Source organism: Saimiri boliviensis, chromosome 17 (assembly GCF_048565385.1).
Source record: "Saimiri boliviensis isolate mSaiBol1 chromosome 17, mSaiBol1.pri, whole genome shotgun sequence".
In the NCBI taxonomy this organism is placed as follows: Eukaryota; Metazoa; Chordata; class Mammalia; order Primates; family Cebidae; genus Saimiri; species Saimiri boliviensis.
The window spans coordinates 69,078,529-69,098,282 of record NC_133465.1 but is presented as its reverse complement, the minus strand read 5'-3'; the positions used below and the strand labels follow the sequence as shown (position 1 = coordinate 69,098,282).

Sequence of the window (19,754 nt, the reverse complement as noted above, 5' to 3'; positions counted from 1 at the left end):
GATTCAACCTGCACCTGCTGGCTGGTGGGAGGGCTCTGTGCAGGGACAGCCCGAGGCCAGAGCTGACTTCTGATGATGGCAGTGTGCCTGCAGCATACCGCTAGGGAGGCATGTACCCTTCCCAGCCTTGTTACCCAGGGTAGGCTCTGGAACCTCAGTTTACCCAGCTGAGAGGCAGGGACGGCTGTGTGGACTAGGTGATCTCTGCAAAGCTGCTGGCGTGCAGCAGTGCTGCTGAGTGGGACTCCCTCAGGGGCTATCCACCGGGTGGAGGAACGAGCATGTCGCTAGGGTGGTCAGGGTTAAGGAATGGACTCTGTTTCCTGTGGCTACAATATGATGCTGCTTTAAAAGAGTTTCTGATCAACTTGCAGGTGCCAGGATGGAAACAACTCTTGGCATGTCTCTGTGGAGAGGGTGGGGTCCTGAGGAGACCCTCACTCCTTCGGGCAACCTGGAAGGGCTCCCTGGTGGGGCCCCCGGCAGCCAATGTCCTCAGGAGCACCCTCCGGCCAGGCAGAAGGAAGTGGAGGCCCTGTCTGTGGGGTGCGAACTCAGATGTTACCCTGATCAGGCCATCCAGGGGGTCACCGGGCTCTTGCTGTGTCCCCTTGATGGGCCCGCTGCCCTCTCGCTGTGCCTCCACTGCCAGCGGGGTGTCAAGAGTACCACCAGGAGAATGGGCACGGTGGCTCACGCCTGTAATCCCAGCACTTTGGGAGGCCGAGGAGGGCAGATCACTTGTGGTCAGGAGTTCAAGACCAGTCTGGCCAACATGGTGAAACCCCATTTCTACTAAAAGCACAAAAAATTAGCCGGGCATGATGGTGCACGCCTGTAATCCTGCCACTTGGGAGGCTGAGGCAGGAGAATCACTTGAACCGGGAGGTCTAGGTTACAGTGAGGCAAGATCACACCACTGCATTCCAGTCTGGGCAACAGAGCAAGACTCCGTCTCAAAACAAAAAAAAAAAAAAAAAAAAAAAAAAGAAAGAAAAAGAAAAAAGAGTATCACAAGGAGAGAGGGGGATTGCAGCAGGTCCTCTTGCTTTTACAAAGGGAGTGGCATTGGACGATCAGAGGTGAGGCTCCAGACCGTGCCAGCTGGATTTCTCATGAGGGACAGGAAAGGAAGAAGGATCGTGGCCTCCCTTCCACAGCCCTTCCTGGCTCCTCTCAGCCTGTAGTTCGCTGCCACATCACTTACCCGGCAGGCTGAGCGATTCCAGCCCACCCCTGCCTTCCAGGTGGAGGTGTTTTTAGATTTCAGGTTTCAACTTATGAGAAACCAAAGCACAGCTTTGCAAAGCCCGTTAGAAAGAAAGAAAGGGTGTGCTGTCTGTCTGGAATGGTGACTCTCTATCAGCCACGTGACGCCATCAGGCACAGCTGGGGGCCCACGGCAGGGACAGGTGAGGTGGAACCGGAGACCCAAGGGACCACAGGCTCCTCATAGGCCTGGGACAGAGGATGGGGTGCATCCGCCTTCCTGGTCGGGCACTCCCAGCTGCTGGGGAGGAGACCCATTGTGGTTGACTGTGTACCTCACAGGGGTGCTATCCAAGGCTACGTTATTCAAGTATTTTGGAATCTTAGCAGAAAAGAGAAGAAATTTAAGGTGAGAATTACTGTTGTCAGTGGCGTAACGTTATAATCAACACTCCCAGACAGCTAACGCTGTGTCGAGCTTTATCGTCCAGAAGTCTGTTTGATATCTTGACAGTTGGGAACCTTTAGCTGATGGCCAAAGGGTGGGAGGGAGAGCAGGTGGATGATGGCCTGTGTTTGATGGGGGAGCCAGCTTCCCTTTTCCTAGCTATTAAAGGCTCGTGATGGTGTCTGGGGCAACTCTATGGGAGATTAGGGGCCGTCTTCCAGCAGGCACGTTTTTCTCTCTCACCGGCAGATCTCATCCTAGGACAGTTGAAGCTACACCTAGAATCTGCATGCTTTTAATTCTGCCAGCGTCCCCAGGCCACGGACAGGGGCCTTTCTGCAGATCGTCTGCCTGTGTGTGCTTTGGCAGCATGACGATAAGCAGCATTCACTGTCCCGACTCATTCATGCTTCAGCATATGCAAGATGAATGTCGTATGGTGTCTCCCCGCCTCTTAGACCTTAAAAATAGAGCCGTCTCTCCAGAGCAGACAGGCACACCTCGGGCCAGGTCACTGACAACAGTATCAGTATCTACATGCTAAAGACACAGGCTGCCCCCTTCCCATGGGATTCTTTCCTTGGCAGACGTCACCACGGAGACTGACTTTGGGAGAAGTCATTTCTCCTCCTCCTGGATATGCTTTGCTCAAAACCTAAGAAGAAAACTCACAAGACCAGACGGGGGAAATTTCAGGCCCCAAGGATAATTTTTCAGGAAGTAATGAGCATTAGAAAATGAGGGCTATAAAGGAAGTCTTTAGGTAATAATCATAACTATAATGTTCGCCACTTTGAAATGCATTAATATATACGAAAATTACAGAAAATATTAAGTCTGCTGCAGGGGGAGGGGGCATGCTTTGTAGCTTGTGGCTAAACCTCCTAGACCAGCTCCGTTCTCTGGGCCACGGCTGGGGCTCTGTGGCCCCTGGCTTGTCCCTGCCTTGCAGAGTCACCTGCCCTGAGAGGGGTTCCTGGGCCACTAGCTGGGGCCCAATTGCACGCCTGGATGGAGAACCAGTATCCCCCACAGGGGACTCCTTTTGGGGCTGTGATGTTTTATAGCCTGGCAAGGGAATGACAAGACTCCCTGAGGGCCGGCTCACTTTATCAGGGTCCCGCTGCAGTCCGGCTGAGGCATTCATTCCTCCGCAGCGGCCCAGGGGTGGAGCAGCTGGAGCATGGTGGCCGGCTGCTTGCTTTCTCCTGCCGCCCGCCTGGCTCTCTCCGTTCCCCTCCTGACCCCGAGCCTCTGAGCCTCTGCCTCGCCTGCGTTCCCCTTCGTCACGCCCCTCCTTCACCTTCAGAGCCAGCGGACTTTTCTAGGCGGCGTGCAGGCGAGGGGCTGGCAATTGGAGGTCAAGCAGGCTGAGCTCAGAGCAGCGGGAGGAAAGATTTACGGTTCCTCCCTGCCCTGCTTGATGGACAATTAAAGCCGTGCACGGTTGGAGGAGAGCAGTGTCGTTAAGAGTCAGGATGGTCAGAATAAATCAGTCACCTCCACTTAGACGGCTGAGCTAGACTGCTTCCCCGGGCCTTCGAGGCGGGAGCCCCCTTGGGTGTGGATTTGAAGGTTCCAGAATGGACTGTTCAAGGGTTTGACATACTCTGAGCTCCATCAGAGTCAGAGCCTGAAGACCCTGGGGGTCTCCTCACAAATGGGGCATGTGCTGTAGGGAATGAAGGGAAAATTCTGGGTAATGTGTTTAGAGGGCGTTTTGTCTCCATGGCATCTGGCATCTGCAAGAGCTTCAATCCTAAATGTTTGGGAGTCAGGACGGTGGACCCCCACTTGCAAGCAGAGTGTGTGTGCATGTGCCTGTGTCTTCTTGTGCACACAGGTGCGTGCATGTGCACATGTAAGCATATGAGTGTGTAGAGTATGCACACAGGCATGCATGTGCATCCTGTATGTGTGCGTGCATGCATGCACGTGCACACGCACAAGTGTATTTCTGCATGTGTATGTGCACTCACACGTACCTGTGGGCATGCATGAGCATATGTGTGCAGCGCATGTGCGAGCACTTGTGTGTCGTGTGTGGGTGGGTGTCGGTGCTTGCCTCTTGGGCATCACAGGCTCCTCTTGTGTCTTTAAACCCACACGTACCTCTGCAAAGCCGCCAGGAGCTGGGCTTCTGAGCATCAGCCAAGCCCTGCCGTCCTTCCTCATTTGTTCTCTGTGTTATTTCAGTACCTTGAAGACTCTGGCAATTTCCTCAAGGAAACTTTGTCTTTGTGGAAATGAGATGCCAGTGCTCCTCGGCCCTCCCACTGGCTAATTGATGATATGATCCCGCGTGGGAGACTTGCCATTCCTGGAAACGCTCTTTATTTCCTGCCCCCGCCCCCAGTCCCTGCCCGCTGTGGTCTGATTTCTAGGAGCTGCTGCACGTGAGGTGCAGGGCCGGTGTTTGCCCATGTGCCAGGCCTTTCATTAACTTGGATACTACAATTACGTGCGCCGAGAGGCTGTGAGAGCCATTTAGGATTTTTCTCCCTTTAAGAATAAAGATTACTTCTTCCGCAGCCAGGTAGCCCAGCCCTTTGCCTCTGCAGCCATGGCCCAAGCGGTACGCTGGCCCCAAGTGCTCCTTAGCTTTCCTGGCACCCACCTGCAACAAACTCTTGTTGGGGGGCTGGTGCTCCACTATTGTTCTGCGGGAGGTGCTCAGTGGGCGGTCAAGGCATCCTGCCCTTGGGAACCGCAGGACACGGCCTGCTGTGGTGGCTTCACAGTCACGGCACGGATGGTGGCGTGCATGCTTTTGTGCCTGTGTGAGCGCATGCACGCCCCACTGGTATGCATGAGGACGACCCTTGGCATGGAACACCTGCTGCTGTTGCTGGTATAGAGAAGGGCTAGCCCCAGGACAGCGGCTCCCATTTGCCTCCACTGAGGCCAGCTGGGCCCTTCGAGGGGCCCTGGGAATTTCGGAGTGTGGGTGGCGGGGTCGTGTTGTGTGTGGATGGTTGTACTGGTCTCCTCTACACGCACACACGCATGTTGGCCGGCATATCGGGACACTCCCAGAGTTAGCCTGATCCTCTCCCTGACTTAAGAGATGTGTGCGTGGGAACTTGCCCCTGTGGGTGTCTTAGGATGAATATTTGGGATCCTGGGGGGTCTGTATTGTGGAGTGGGCAGGCACTGTATGAGTTCCTGTAAACGTCAGGTCTCCTGGGTCTGGGAGGAATGGAGCACTTCTGTGGGTGGGTGGAAGGTTGGGGAGGGGCCACACTGGTTCCAGGTCATCCTACAGGGAGCAACCTGATCTGAGGACAGACCTGACTGGGACTCTGTGGGACTGACATGAGACGCTTGCTTCCCCCTTCCAAGGTCATGAGATGTCGGGGGCAGGGACTGCCTTCTGCACGGTATCCACAATGCTCATGAAAAGCACCGCTCAGAGGCCTTGTCATCTCGAAGAGGAAGGCAAGGGTCCAACCCACCTAAGCACCAAATAACTCAACAACTCAACAAACTTATTTTTTTTAACTTCCTGGAGTTGCCATGGTTACTTGCATGGTCCTCGAGTCTCTGTTGCTCTACGTGGAGCTGCTCGGAGGAGAAATGAAAGCCTCCGAGCTTCACCCCTTAGAAGGCCTGTTTGTGCTCCGGTATGGAGGAAAAGAGCTGGAGAAGGCAGGGATCTTCCAGGACCATGGGATGTGATTTTTCAACGTTGCACTTCTGAGATGCTAAAGACAGAATTTGTCTCCCACGCTAAAATAATTATAGCCAGGAGAACAGAGAATATATGGTTCTAAGTTAAGGTCCTTAACAACGAGGAGGGTGTGTGCACGTGTGCATGTGTGTGCATGTGTGCATGTATGTGTGCATGTGCGGGAGTGTGTGTGTGTGCGGGCATGCATGCATGTGTGTGCATGTGCACGCATGTATGTGTGTGCACGTGTGTGCATGCATGCATGTCTGCATGCGCATTAGCGTGTGTGCATGTCTGTGTGTGCATGCATGTGTGTGCATGTGTATGAGTTTGTGCGTGCATGCATGTGTGCATGTGTGCAGGCATACATGCTTGTGTGTGTGCCTATGCATGAGCGTGTGTGCATGCATGTATGTGTGTGTGCATTGCATGAGTGTGTATGCCCGTGCATGTGTGTGCATATGCATGAACATATGTGCATGTGTGTGTGCATGTGTGTGCATGGGTGTATGCATGCGTGTGTGTGCATGTGTGTATGCATGTGCATGTGTGTGCATGTCTGTGCACATGCATGCATGTGTGCATTGCATGAGCATGTGTGCATGTGCATGTGTGCATTGCATGAGCAGGTGTGCATGTGTCTGTGTGCATGTATGTGTGTGCATATGCATGAGCGTGTGTGTGTGTGCACATGTGTGTGTGTGTATGGTTGTCTCTGCATTGCCACCAGCTTCCTCTCCAGTGCTCTTTTGTACTGGCCATGTGTGTAAAGGCAGCGGCAGCTGAGGCCCCTGCACCTGTTGGCCAGCCTCCAGCAGGCAGCGCCTCCTGCTCCTGTGGCTTGTGCCTGGGTGATGCTCTTGGAGGGCAGATTTCAGCAGGGGATTTTGGGGAGAATTGCTAGTGAGGGGCGGTGGGAAGCGGGTGGGTCAAGGAGGAATAAAGGAACTAAGGTTCCTTCTGGCTGGGCTCCTCCCTGCCCTTCAGAGAGTGGGGTTCCATCCTCCTACCTGCCGTGGATCCATGCGGAGTCCCAGGGCCCATGCAGCCCAAAAATTAGCTGCAAAGAGGATGGTCTGTGCTCTTTGGGCCAGCTGTTTGCCCTAAATGCCCCCTGCCCAGGGTCTGATGGTTTCTCTCCCATGGGATGGACAGAGTGGCAGGTCATTTCACTTTGGGGGTGCTTACAACCCGGCTTAAAGCCGCTGGTGGCTTTTGGGGGTGTCTGCTCCCTGCTGGCCCCAGGGTGAGACTGTCCTCCCTTTCTCCTGGGAAGGCAGGAGCCAACCCTGCCCATGGGAGGCACTTAGTAGGTGGCTGTGGATGCAGGGGCTGAGATCAGGCGGTCCCTCCCAAGTGTCAAGCTGTAGTGACAGGTGAGGACCTTCCACGGCCCTTCTTGTCCAAAGTGGTTTCAACCTCTGCCTCTGTTTCCCCACCTCACTGGGGCATCCCTTCCTCCTGTCAGGCGGGGCGAACTGCCCCCTGCCCTGGTGCTGGGCCTCAAGGCCACACACAGGCGACAGCAGAGGCTTATTCTTGGCCGGGCTCTTGTTTTCCCTTGCGCCCCCTCTTTCTGCCCCGGGTGGGGCGGGCACAGAGCCCCTCCACAAGCCCGTGGGAGGACTGTGTCTCTTGCCATCTTACCGGCCAGCCCCCTCTCATTCCCAGTGCAAACCGGAGTCCCTGGAGCTCAGTGGGGCTGTCAAGACCAGATCCCTCAGTTTGGCCAGTCTTGCTCGTCCACCGCAGCCAGACAGGAGGTGATCTCAGGCTCCTGCGTCGTCTTTTTGGCAGATTCCTGAGCTCGCAGTGTGAGGGCAGGTGCCTTCTCCAGGAAGCGTCTGGGGTGAATGTAGGTGGCAGCCAAGGGGGTCCCCCTCGTGAAGTTCTTTCTTACATGTGGCCAGCTGGAGGGAGGCCGAGGCCAGGGGTGGCCCCGGCATTTCTCTTGCAGAATCCTAGGAGTGGTGTGGCTCATTAAGTAGATGGTTAAGGCCAGAAGGAAGGTTCTAGATCCTTCTATCGACACGGGACATAGCGAGGTCATAGGTTATCCCTGGGTGTATCTAAGGCGGTGAGCCAGTGGGAGGTACTGATGTCGACAGGCAGAGGACATGAGAAGCCTCCCTCTGGGCCTGAGGGCAGCACCTGCTTTCTTCCGTAGCACTTTTTTGGAGCTGGAATCAGCACTGAGAAGGAAGAGCAAAAAATCACAGATCCTGGTGGGTGTCTGCAGCTCTGTCTCCTGTACTGGGCTGTAAGTGCTTCGTGGGCAGGGACCGCCGCTGATCCACGCCTCCCAAGACCACCTAGCGAGGCTGTCTGCTCACAGTCTGTTCTTAGTCGACGTTTGTTGAATTCTGACAGCTGGCTGGGGGGCAGGGGCCTTTGCGCCTCATTAGCTCTGTGGCCTGGCCGGGCCCACGATCGGTGGCCTGGTGGGTTTCTGTGCCCTGGTTATTTCTGTCTCTAGAGGCTCCACTGAGGTGGCGTGGAAGGGTGTGCCAGAGTCCCTGGCCCACTCCTGGCTGGTGCTGGGCATGCTCTCTGCCTGCTGATCAGAGAGCCCAAGGCCTGGGGGCAGAGGGCTGTCAGAGGGACAAGGACCCCGCTGATCTGCAGGAAAGCCACTGTGGCTTCTGGCCTGGAGAGGAAGTGGGCCCTGGTTCTGCCCCGTGGGTTTAGCTGGGCTGTCATCAGCCCCAGGAGCTTCCTCCTCTCCTTCCCTGGAAGTGAACCTTGGAGCGTGTGCAACTGTTCCCCAGTACCAGAGTCAGCTGCCTCTGAAAGGGGGGTCTCAAATGTCTCTTCGAGCCACCCCTCTTCCCTGGGCTTGGAGGGAGGAAAAAGAATCAGGAAGGTTCTGAATTGCTCTAGAAGATGCCAGATATTTTGGGAAGATATCCCGAGGCTCCTCCAGATGTGTGACCCCGGGGCCGGCTGCGTCCTTTGGAGCGTGATGTACCCCGTCCACAGGGGAGTCCACTTGCGATTATCGATGCTAATGGAAAGCAGAAGTGAAATGGATAATTCAAGATGGCAGACGAATCGATATTATTTATATTTAGCCCTTGAATGTGCTGCATATTTCTCCGCTGCCAGATTGGGCTTCACAATTACGTTTTGCAGAATCCAAGAATCTGCTGCCACGGGCCAAGGGCTGCCACCTTGCTCTTCCTCTAGGAGGGTTTTTGGAATGCACAGGAGCCCCTCGTGACTTGGCGGCCGGCTTTGAGCGAGGCGCCAGGTCCGTCCTTCCCTCTGCGCGGCTGGCACGCCACCTCCCACAGGTGTCCCCACTGCTGACACGCTCCCTGCAGCAGGAGATTGGTTCAAAGCAGTAAAGAGGGAACGGACTATTCACACACACACAGTGGGTTTCAAGCAGCTGCTTTCCACGGATGTGGAAGCCACAGTCCATTGTGGTGGAAAAGAAAGATGGCAGGACTGTCAGTGTGATTTAATTCTGAAGCGCGTGGACCTGGTGCACGGTCTCATCATCACCTGGTTTTCTCAGTGCGTAAGCCAGTGCCTGGCACAAAGTGGGTGTGCCGGGAGCAGCTGCTGACCGAGCATGTTCTTTGCTGGGGCACTGTGGGGCTCAGTCGGGGGATCGGGGTCCGGGCTGGGGATCCGAGTCTGCTCCAGGAAGCTGCGTGTCGGTGCGCCAGGTTCTTTTTGGCCAGCTTGACCTTGCGCCTCGGTGGCTCCATCATGGTCAGCCTTGGAAGGTGGCTCCTTTTTCTCAATACCGATGGCCCTCCAGGTGGGGTGGGGGTCATTCCTCCTGTTACTCCAAGGGTGGGATGGGGAGCGTCATCCAGGGGGTGGGATCAGCAGCTGTCCTCAGGGCTGTCTTGGTCAGCATTGGTGCCAACCCTGGTCCAGTCTGGTCTCCTTTTTGGGGACCCAGTAAATGCAAACCTCTGGCCCTCTGTGGCACCCACAGGGGAGGGAGGATAAGAGGCACCATGCGTGATAGCTCAGAAGTTCCCAGTGGAGGCCGCTGAGAGTAGCCTCTGGGGCGCGCCGGGCTGGGGAGGCGCTGGATGGGTGCTTCCTGGCATGTTCAGGGGGCCCTGGAAGGCCTCACAGCTGTTTTCACCCCCGGCCCCTGGACGTCAGAACCTTAGCCTGGATGTGGCCCTCTCTGGCAGCCAAGTTTTAGAAATGGCCTCTGATTTGTAAGGTGCCTGATGGTGACAGATGCCACATTGATTTACAATTCTGCATTTTAAAAGTTGGCCCTGCTCCCACTGCTCCTGAGGAAGGGTGCTGCTGGGTCCCGCAGATCCAGGGACAGGAACGAGAGCCTGAAGGCGCTGGGTCTGCGTGGCCGGAATCCTCCCTGCACAGGGGCCGGGCTGCACAGTCAGCGTTAGGCCCGGGTGGCCTTGAGTGGATGGCTTCTGGAGTCAGTGTGTGGGAGGCAGGGCCTGGACGGGGCTGGCTGGTGGCGGCGGCAAGGCGTTTCCTTCTCTTTCCTTGCTGTGGCCTGGGTGCCCGCAGGGGGTCGGGGCTGCGTCTTCCGCCTCTTGTCTGTCCCCACTGCCCTGCAGGGTGTCATTTCCACAGCTCCTTATGCAGAACCTTCTAGCAGAAGGACCTTGTTTTTGAACTCACCCCCTCAGTCTTGAACGCTTCCAGGGGTTTTAAAGAACATTCAGGCACCATCGCAGCTGTTCGCTCCGAGATCCTTCTACTTCTGGCCGAGAAGGGCGATCAGGAGACGGCCTCTCCCCTCCCTGGCACGTAGTAGGCAGTTAATCAAGGCGGGAGGGACTGTTGCTCTGTCCTGACGAGTCAGACGGAGGCAGGTTCCTTTTCCTCAACTGTGTGCTTCCTCTGCATCCCCTTGAACCTAAACACAGCTACCTCAGGAAGAGCGGGGAGGGCGACTTGGACTGATGGATTCCCAGGTGCCCAAACCCTTTGATCCGAGTGCCTCCTGCCCCAGCAGGTGCCCACAGGTTAGAGTTTCTGTCCTGGAGCCTGCTGGTGCCATCCTCCCTCAATTTCCTCCCCTGGCCCTGGGAGCAGGGAGAACAGACGCTGGGTCGCCGCAGATGACCGACTGCCCGAGGCTGGGGCCTGAACCGGTGCCCGGGGTGCCCGTCGGGTTCTGGCGCTCCCCGGCTCCTCTTGTCATCTTCAGATCGAGACACAAAAAAGAAAATGATCGTTTGTAGGAGCCGTAAACCGCCTCACGAAGTTATCCAAAGTGAGCAGGCCACTCTGGTTCTCAGAAATTAGATTATTTTAGAATTTCATTGAATTAAGAAAGGATTCCTCCCCGGCGTTCCCGGCTCTCTGCCCCTTCCTCTGGCAGCCCCTCTCCCCGTGCCCACCCTCCAGTGGCCGATGAGAGATTTTCTGGTGGTGTCAAGGCTGTGTGACCTGGTTCTGTAATAAGGAGGAGGCTTATTAGAATTAAGGCCTCACAGCGTTAAAAAAGCAATCTTTGCAAGATTGAGGCCACAGGGGAATTGTAAATTCTCAGCAAAGACCTCATTTAAGGATTGGAATAAAAACTCGGGACGCATGTATAGGCGCGCACACATGACATACCCTCCAGAAACAGGAGACTTAGTTTACGAAAAAAGAGCCAGCGGCAGGAGGAAGGATCAGGAGCTGCCAGGGAAGGGCAGGTGGTGTCTGTCTTGGTGGGATGTGGGGTCTCCTGGGGGCATCTGCCTGCCAAGAGTGGGCTGTGGACACACATCTCCTGTCTCAGGGGTTTCCCCTGCACTTGCGCCCCTCCCTGGAGCAGCTGCCACGCACCTCTGTCCCCGAGAGTGGCAACAGCCCAGTGGGGACTGCCTTCCCTGACCCCTACCTCCGAGCACACATGCTTCTCTCTCTCTGTGGTTGCTGTCATTAAGCAGTCTGTGGTTTGGGGTCTGCCAGGTCAGGAGTGCAGGGGGCCATGGGAGCAGGGGTGGGGGGTGGAGGGTGTGCCAGGCTCCCGCTGGGCAGGGAGAAGGGGCAGGGGAGCAGGTGGCCCTGGGATGCTGCCGTCGTGGAGAACATTTGGGGTGCGCCAGGACCTCCCGGGTCCCATCCTGCAGTGCCCAGTCTGAAACAGACAATGGCCTTGACTGGGGCCTGCCGGGACCACCTTGGGAGTGGCAGCGTGGCTGTGACAACACCCTGAGTTTTGAGACGAAGCCCCCAAGGCAGGTGGGCTTATTGCAGCAGTGACTTCTAAAACCTTGGCCCAGGTAATACCTGTGCCACAGGGGACACATGGCAACGGGTGCCAACCCCTGGGACTGCGGGACTGCCGGGTTCAGGGGGCCTCTCTGGGATCTCCCCTCTTGTGGGAGCCTTTATCCCCTGTCCTGGCTCTCCTTCTGGGCTCGTTTCTGGAACAGTAAGCAGGCTTGCGAGGAAGGGACAGTGAGAGTTCCCTGCTCCCAGGGGCCCCAGCAGACACAGGAACGGCTTGTCCCTCCGAGGGCTGGGAAACTTCGCTCAGGCCTCTTTGCACTCCTGAGAGGTTGGATGTTTGGTGAATTCTGACAAGTTGGCTACAGTCTTGAAGCCCCTTCTTTGGGTTCTTTGAAGATTTCTTTGAGATTTGGGGTGGGGTCCACACGGGCTGTGCTTGCCATTGTGCCCCCAGGCCTTGTGGAGGTGAGAACTCTCCCCCCAGGGCTGAGCTGATGTCCCTGAGTCCTTTCCATTCTGGTGAGAAAGGGGCCATCTGAACACTGGGCGTCCAGGGAGAAGGCAGGGGAAGAGGTCCGGCCCCCTGCTCCACTTTCGCTGCCAGGCACCAGAATGAACTTCACTGGTCTCCTGGACTTTCCAAAGCCTCCTTTCCTGGAGGAGCTCCAGGTGGGGTGTCCTGGGAGGCGGACTTCCCGAGACCTCATCCCAGCCCGGGAGACTCACGGGGAAGGCCATTTCCATTTCGGGTCATAAAAAAACAAAACAAAACAAAACAAAACAAAACACAGCAACCCAAGGGGGCTGGGAAGGAAATAACAGTCCCAAACTCGGCAACAAGTAAGTTGCAGTTTTTGGAAGCTTCTTTGTGTGAAGAGTGAGTTTCCAGCTCTGCAGGAATATCCATGTGCCTCTGAAACAAAAGGGCAGTTGTGTGCGATCGTCTTGGCTTTTGTGGGCTTCCTGGGAAGGATTCTGGAGTCTTTGCCTCCATCTAGCCCCCACCCCTTTAAAACGGCGGTAATGCGCAAGTTTCCAAATAATTGCTTGTCTCTGACCACATGCCGCCTTGGTGCTTGTCTCTCCCCTGCCAGGGCCTCCTCCCCTGGGCTTCTTACCTCGGGCACAGGAAGGAGCGTGTGGCCTGGGAGGGGGATCTGACCTGAATGGGGAGGGGGAGGCGGTGTTGGGGCAAAGCTAAGGCATACTGGGCACCTCCAAATGGGGCATTTCTTTCCCGGTCGCCCACGGCCCCTGCAGTGCCCTCCAGGGAATGCATGGGGGATGGGGGGCACCTTCCCTGCTGCCCTCTTCCTCCTCTTCCCTTTTCTTCTTCCTTTTTAATCTGAGGGCTTCATTTTCCAGAAGCTGTCATTTTATATAAACCTCGTGCTGAGGCATATCCGTTCTCGCTGCCAAATCTCCACATCAAACGCCGGTGTCCACCCTTGAACTGACAATCCTTCCCAGCGTGCCCAGGCTTGGCTGAGACCTGGAAGGACAGACCCCCCACCCCCCCGTGGTGGGACGATGCAGGCCAAACTCACGTGGCGGTGTCGGGGTGCGTGGGGGGCGTCGGGGTACGTGGGGGGCGTCGGGGTGCATGGGGGGGTGTCGGGGTGCGTGGAGAGTGTTGGGGTACGTGTGGCCCCTCTTCACTGCTGTTCTCCAGAGCCACTTCCAGGGGGGTCCCAGCTCCTCGACGTGCATTTCTGGTGCGGCCCCCACCTCTCCCTGGGACGCTCCAGGAGCCTGGGCAGGCAGCAGGCAGGTGACTGGGAGGGAAGAGACTACCTGTTCCGGCTGAATCCCAAAAAGCCGTGCTGACGTCCTAACTCCCGGGACTTCCGAATGTGACCTTATCTAGAGACAGGGTCTTTTCAGAGGGGACAAGTCAGAACGAGGATATGGAGGACCCTAATCCAATAGAACTGATGTCCTCATCTGAAAGGTAAATCCGGACACAGAGGCACAAACAGGAGGGTGACGTGGACAGACAGAGGAAGACACCACGTGGCTGGGGCGCGTCGGCCACAGGCTCCCAGTACTCAGGGGAGCACCCGAAGCCAGGAGAGGCCTGGGGCGGATTCTCACACAGAGCCCCCAGAAGGAGCCCACCTGCAGCAGTCCACGCCCCAACTCGAGCGGCAGCCTCCCGCAGCTCGAGGGGGTCCGTGCCGTTGTGTGTGGCTGTCAGCGTGTGCGGTCCTGTGTCACGGCAGCCCCCTCGCGAATGCCCCGTCCGAGGCAGTACCTTAAGTTCCTCACCCTTGAGCGTTGCTGTTCCCTGAAAGATCTGTCCAAGCTCAGGACGGGGTCTCACTACACACTGCCCCGGTCCAAGCTCAGGACCTTGGACCCTTTGCGGGGAGGGCCGTGCTTCAGGGTGGGGACGCCTGCAGGCTGCGGTTCGTTCTTGGGGAAGCAGGCAGCAGTGAAGTGGAGTGGGTGGGCCGTCGTTCCACAGGTCAAAGAGAAATAGGCGCGTGGGTCCTTCCTGACCTGGGGGAGGGTGGTCAGTGCTTGGTCAACTCTGATTATTTTCCTGGCTGCAGCAAGGTCCGTGTTCAGCTCCTGCAGTGGCAGAAGGAGGATCTGAAGCCAAGCCTGCCCTCAGGATGTTTTTGATCTTAGTGGCAGGATGAGGCCCTGAATGTCTCCTTACCCTGAGGTCCCTCAGGGAGAGTAAGATCAGTTGCCAAGAGCATTAGAAAACACGGGAGAAAATGCCCAGCCTCGGGCCTGGCTCCCGTAAGGCTCAAAACCATTTGTTTCTGAACATTACTGTGAGCTCCAGAGCTGGGGCTGCGTGGTCCACCTCCAGCAACCGCACCCCACCTGGAAACTCCTATTCATGCCTCAAGACCCAACTCAGGCCGAGTAAGGTGGCTCACGACTGCAATCCCAGAACTTTGGGAGGCTGAGGTGGGTGGGTGGGTTGAGCTCAAGAGTTCAAGACCAGCCTGGGCAATATAGTGAGACCCCTTCTTTACAAAAACGTTTTTGAAAAGAGCCAGGCATGGTGGCATGCCCCTGGTGTCCCAGCTACTCACGAGGCTGAGGTGGGAGGACTGCTTGAGCCTAGGAGTTCAAGGTTGCAGTGAGCTATGATTGTGTAACTGCACTCCAGCCTGGGCGAGAGCCCATCTCTAAAAAGAAAAAAGACCCTACTCAAATGTTCCATCCTCCCGTGAAGTAGCTCTGCCCGCTTCCCCCTGGGGCCCCTTCATCTCTACTCTCCCAGCCTTTCCCCTGCCTCCAAGGGGGACCCTGGCTCCACCTGGTGCCACCTGGTCTGAGGCTTGTGGTCGGAAGCTTTCCGGCCAGCCTGCTGCTCTGTGTTGGGGCCTCGCCCGGCTGAGTGGCGTGTGCAGCGTGCGGCTGAGGGTCCTGGCTGATGGCTCCACTGGTTTTGTAGATGATGCTGGGGTTTCCTGGTTACTCTCACCGCCCCACTTTCTCCTGAACATGACTGGCCTGGCCATCGCAACAGATCAGTTAGGATGAAAATGGCAGGGGCTGGTCCCCAGCCTTGCTGGTATTGCCTGCAAAGGACACTGGACTGCAAGATGGAGGTCTTGGGATCCGGCTGGCGTGGACGTGCTGTGTTAGGTCGTGCCGCCTGGGCTCCGTGGAGCCTCTCCCGTGCCATGTGGCACCACAGCTGCCCCTCACGTTGCACAGGAAGGATGCCAGCGCTGCAAGTGACCAAGTGTGGAAAGGGGCTCTGGTGACCAGCTGTGCTCCCGCCTTCTCACTCCACCTTCCTGTTCTCGGGGCTGCGGGGGGTCTTGGAGAGTGGAGGCAGCACAGGGTGGGTGGCCTAGGCCTCCATCGTCCACCGTCCTGCCTTGCCCCCACCAGCCATTCAGGCGACAGAATTCTTGGGACCGGCCAGTTTTTGGGTCAGTTCCCGATGGTCTTGCTTGGACTCATTTCTGCATCTGTAGCAGCAAAGCCATTTTTAATTTTACCTCCAGTGTGGAATTTTCCCAGTTATTGTAAATAAGTTTCATTTGTTTGTGCTTGGAATTCAGATAAGTATCGCCAGCCTCACACAGATGCAGATTCAGAGTCATGAAGGAATATGGACGGCCATGTCAATCACGTCACCACTTCTCAGGCGATGAAGTGCCCCGGCTGCCGTCCGAGGAGAATGGAGCGTTTGAAAAGCTGCAGGAGAACACACTCTCCAACAAATAAGACGGGCTCTCCAGAGAAACCCGGGAGAGGACGCTTCTGAGAACTCTGCAGGGACCTTCAAAACAGCTTCTGAGATTTCTGATTGAAAAGAGAAAATAAAACTGAAGATCTCACCCAGTAACTCAATTACAAGCCCAACCAGAATGGATTTAGCCGCACGGCTCTGTTGGGTTCTAGCGAATCCTGGGAAGCAGGATGAAGCTGAGGATCGTCCTCATGCCCCTGGGGGAAGGGTGTATCGGTTAGGGACTGCCATGTCACGAACACGCCCCGGAACACGGCAGCTTGAAGCCAGCGTTGACATTCTTGCCCTTGAGTCTAGGGATCATCTGGGCCCTTCTGTGGGGCTGGGCCATGGCTGGCTGGTCCCAGCTGGGCTTGCTGGGGCCTCTGTGGTCCGCTGGCAGGCGGGCCAGAGGCTGCTGGCCTTGACTGAGCCTGCCTCTCCTGGCTCTTCCTTCTCCAGCAGGCTCGCTCAGGCTCGCTCACACGTCCGTGCCTGGGTCCCCAGACAGAACCAGAAGTGAGCAAGGCTTGCTGAGGCCCCACCTGGAACTGGTGAACCCTCGTGTCTAAGACATCGTTTGGTTTGGAGGCCAGCCCTGATTCAAAGGGCAGGGAAGTAGACTCTGCCTGGCCACACTGCAAAGGGACTGTTATGGACAGCTGGGGCATCACTGCTCAGTCCACACCAGGTGCAAGCATCCATGCTGGGAATCACCCCGGTCCGAGGGCCCCGGCCTGCGAGATGGGAAGGCTGGTTGGTGGGTGCTGGATAGCCGGGGGTCAGCGCTGCCAGGACACAGGAAGACTTCGTCAAAGAAGGCGTGTGTCCGGCTCCTCTCCAGCCCGGTCCCCGCTCACTGCTCGGCCTGACCCAGCCCGTCCCCCTGTCCTGCCATTTCACCTACTCTTCTCTCTCAGCCCATCAGGCTCGTCTGTCCACGCTGAGTTCAGACCCTCTTGCTTCCTGGGCTCATCCTCTGCGGGGACTTTGCTGCTGGGAGTTCCTCGAGGCTTCATTCTTCTTTGTTTTTCTTTTTTTTTTTTTTTCTCTGAGATGGAGTCTCACTCTGTCACCAAGCTGGAGTGCAGTGGCGTGATCTTGGCTCATTGCAACCTCTGCCTCCTGGGTTCAAGCGATTCTCCTGTCTCAGCCTCCGGAGTAGTTGGGACTACAGGTGTCTGCCAACATGCCCGGCTAATTTTTGTATTTTAGTAGAGGCGGGGTTTCACCATGTTGGCCAGGATGGTCTCGCTCTCTTGACCTCGTGATCCGCCCGCCTCGGCCTCCCAAAGTGCTGGGATTACAAGCGTGAGCCACCACCTGGCCTTTTAAAAATTTTTAGTTGTGTTCAGTCACGTGTATAATAAAAAAGTATAAATCCTTTAAAGTATGAGAAAAAAAATTTTTTTAGTTGTTTAATATTTTGATTCCAATGGGTTTCTGGGGAGTAGGTGGAGTTGGTTGTCTGAATAAACTTTTCAGCGGTGATTTCTGAGGTTTTGGTGCCCCCATCACCCAAGCAGCGGACACTCTACCCATTGTGTATGCTTTCATCCCCCACCGCCCCTGAGTCCCCAGAGGCCAGTGGGTCATTCTTGCGCCTTTGCATCCTCCTAGCTTAGCTCCCACCTATGGGTGAGAACATACGACGTCTGGTTTTCCGTTTCTGAGTTAGTTCGATTAGAACAACAGTCTCCAGTTCCATCCACGTTGCTATGAATGCCATCATTTTCTTCCTTTTTATGGCTGAATAGTATTCCATGGTGTGTGTGTATGTGTGTGTGTGTGTGTGCACGTGTGTATGTGTGTGTGCATGTGTTTGTGTGTGTGCAGGTATGTGTATGTGTGTGTATGTGTATGCGTGTTTGTGTGTGCATGTGTGTACGTGTGCGCGCGTGTGTATATGCATGTGTGTGCGTGTGTGCATGTGTGTGTGTGTGCATGTGTGTGTGCGTGTGTGTAGATCACATTTTCTTTATGTTTATCATTGATTCGATGGGCATTTGGGCTGCTTTCATGTTTTTGTAATGGCGAATTGTGCTGATATAAACAGCGCGTGCAGGCATCTCTTTTGTACCGTGACTTCTTTTCCTCTGGGTAGACGCCTGGTAGGATTGTTGGATTAAAGGGCGGATCCACTCGTAGTTCTTTAAGGAAGCTCCACGCTGTCTCCCAGTGCTGTACCAGTTGACATTTCCCTCCGCGGGGTAGAAGTGTTCCCTGATCCCCGCATCCATGCCACCTTCTTCTGCTGGATGTGTTGGTTATGGCTGTTCTGCGGGAGTGAGGTTTGGGTCGCATCTCCCTGATCGTTAGTGATGCTGAGCGTTTTCCGTATGCTTCTTGGCCATTTGTATATCTTCTTTTTCGAACGGTCTGTTCCTGTCTTTAGCCCCAGGCCTTTTGCGGTCCCAGCCCTGCCTCCTCCTCTCCCAGCATTCTCCATTTTAGAGGACAGCACTGCCCCACCCCGCTTTTGTACAAGGCAGAGGCTGGGCTCCTCCCTCATGCTGCCCACCCCCTGCCACCTCTGCTTTCAGGGCACCCCCACACCTTGCCCATCCGACCTCCTAAAGCCCTCATTCTGTTCATTTCCCTCCTTCCCACAGCCACCACCTTCTCCAGGCTGGACTATGGCCCTGGCCTCTTGCCTGGGTTGACAGGCTTCGGCTACGGAGTGGGAGGTGGATTGGAGGGGAGCGTGGACAGAGCATCTTTTAAAAATGCAAACATGATCACAGTGCTTCACAAAATGCCACCAGAGCCACCTTCCTCCTGGCCGGTCTGTTCCTTCAGAGGTTGCACTCTGGGGGCCTCAGGGCCTTTGCATGGCAGCTCCTGCTTGGAGGGTCTCCTCTCTCTCTCCCCTTGGCCTTGTCATTGATCCCAACCCGGTCTTCAGAGCTCAGCTCAAATGTCATTCCCTTAAGGAAGACTTATTTTACTGTCCCCATGTAGGGGTTCCAGTTAGCTCCCCTTGTACCCCGCGTGCCCCCTGAAGCTCTGACTCCAGCTGAGCGCAGTCTCTGTGGGGCACTGTGTGACATCTGTCTGTCTTCTGTGAGGTCAGGGGCCCTTCGACCTTAGTCACCACGGGGTCCCAGGACGTGCCATGGCGCTCACTCTCTAAAGACTCAACAGCGGCCAAGATCGTCCGGGAATGGATGTGTCGGAGAGTTTCGCACGCATCAGCTCACTGCATCCTCAAAGCATCCCAGCGAAAAGGGAGCCCGCTTTACCACGAGGAAGCCGAGCCTTGGGGAGGCCAGGGTCACATGTCAAGCAAGAGCCATTGGGTCCACACTGCGCAGTCCTCAGCGCTCTCCCCCGCCCCCGCTGCCAGCGCCCAGTGCTGATGTGGCATGGCTTCCGTTCCTTGTTTTCCGCGTGTCTGGGTCTTTCATGCTTGATGTGGACCCTCAGAATTGGGCTTGCCTGTCCCCTGCAGTGCCCATGCCAGCCTATGCTTTGGCACATCTGTGGGAAGCCCTGCTGGAGGCGGGCACCAGAGGGCCATTGCAGGTACTAGAGGGCCATGGCTCTGGGAAGCTGCGACAGGCCTGAAGAGCAACTCATCCCTCAGGAACGAGCATCTCTCTGAGCACGTCCCATGGGCTGTCACACAGGGCAGGGGCTGCTAGCCACTCAGGTCCTTCCAGGAATTGCATCATTTTTTGGCGGGGGGGACAGGGTCTCTCTCTCACTCCCCGGCTGAAGTGCAGTGGTGTGATCACGGCTCACTATAGCCTCAATATCCTGGGCTTAAGTAGCCTCCCAAATAGCTGGGACTACAGGCATGCGCCACTATGCCCAGCTAATATTCTATTTTTTGTAGAGATGAGGTCTTGCTCTGTTGCCAGGGTGGTCTCAGACGCTTAGGCTCAAGCCATCCTCTTGCCCCGGCCTCCCAAAGTGCTAGGATTACAGGTATGAGCCACTGCGCATGGTTGGAATTGCATCTTGATCAGAGATTTGAGAAGAGAAAGCTCTTGTCTTCCCCTTCCCCAAGTCGACAGGGATGGACAAAGAGAGGCTGTGGGGAG

General features: G+C 56.1%; 1 pseudogene; it reads left to right on the top strand.

Moving 5' to 3' along the window:
• LOC101028197 (uncharacterized) overlaps nucleotides 1-19,754 on the top strand; it is a 362,056-nt pseudogene that overhangs the window by 4,616 nt on the left and 337,686 nt on the right.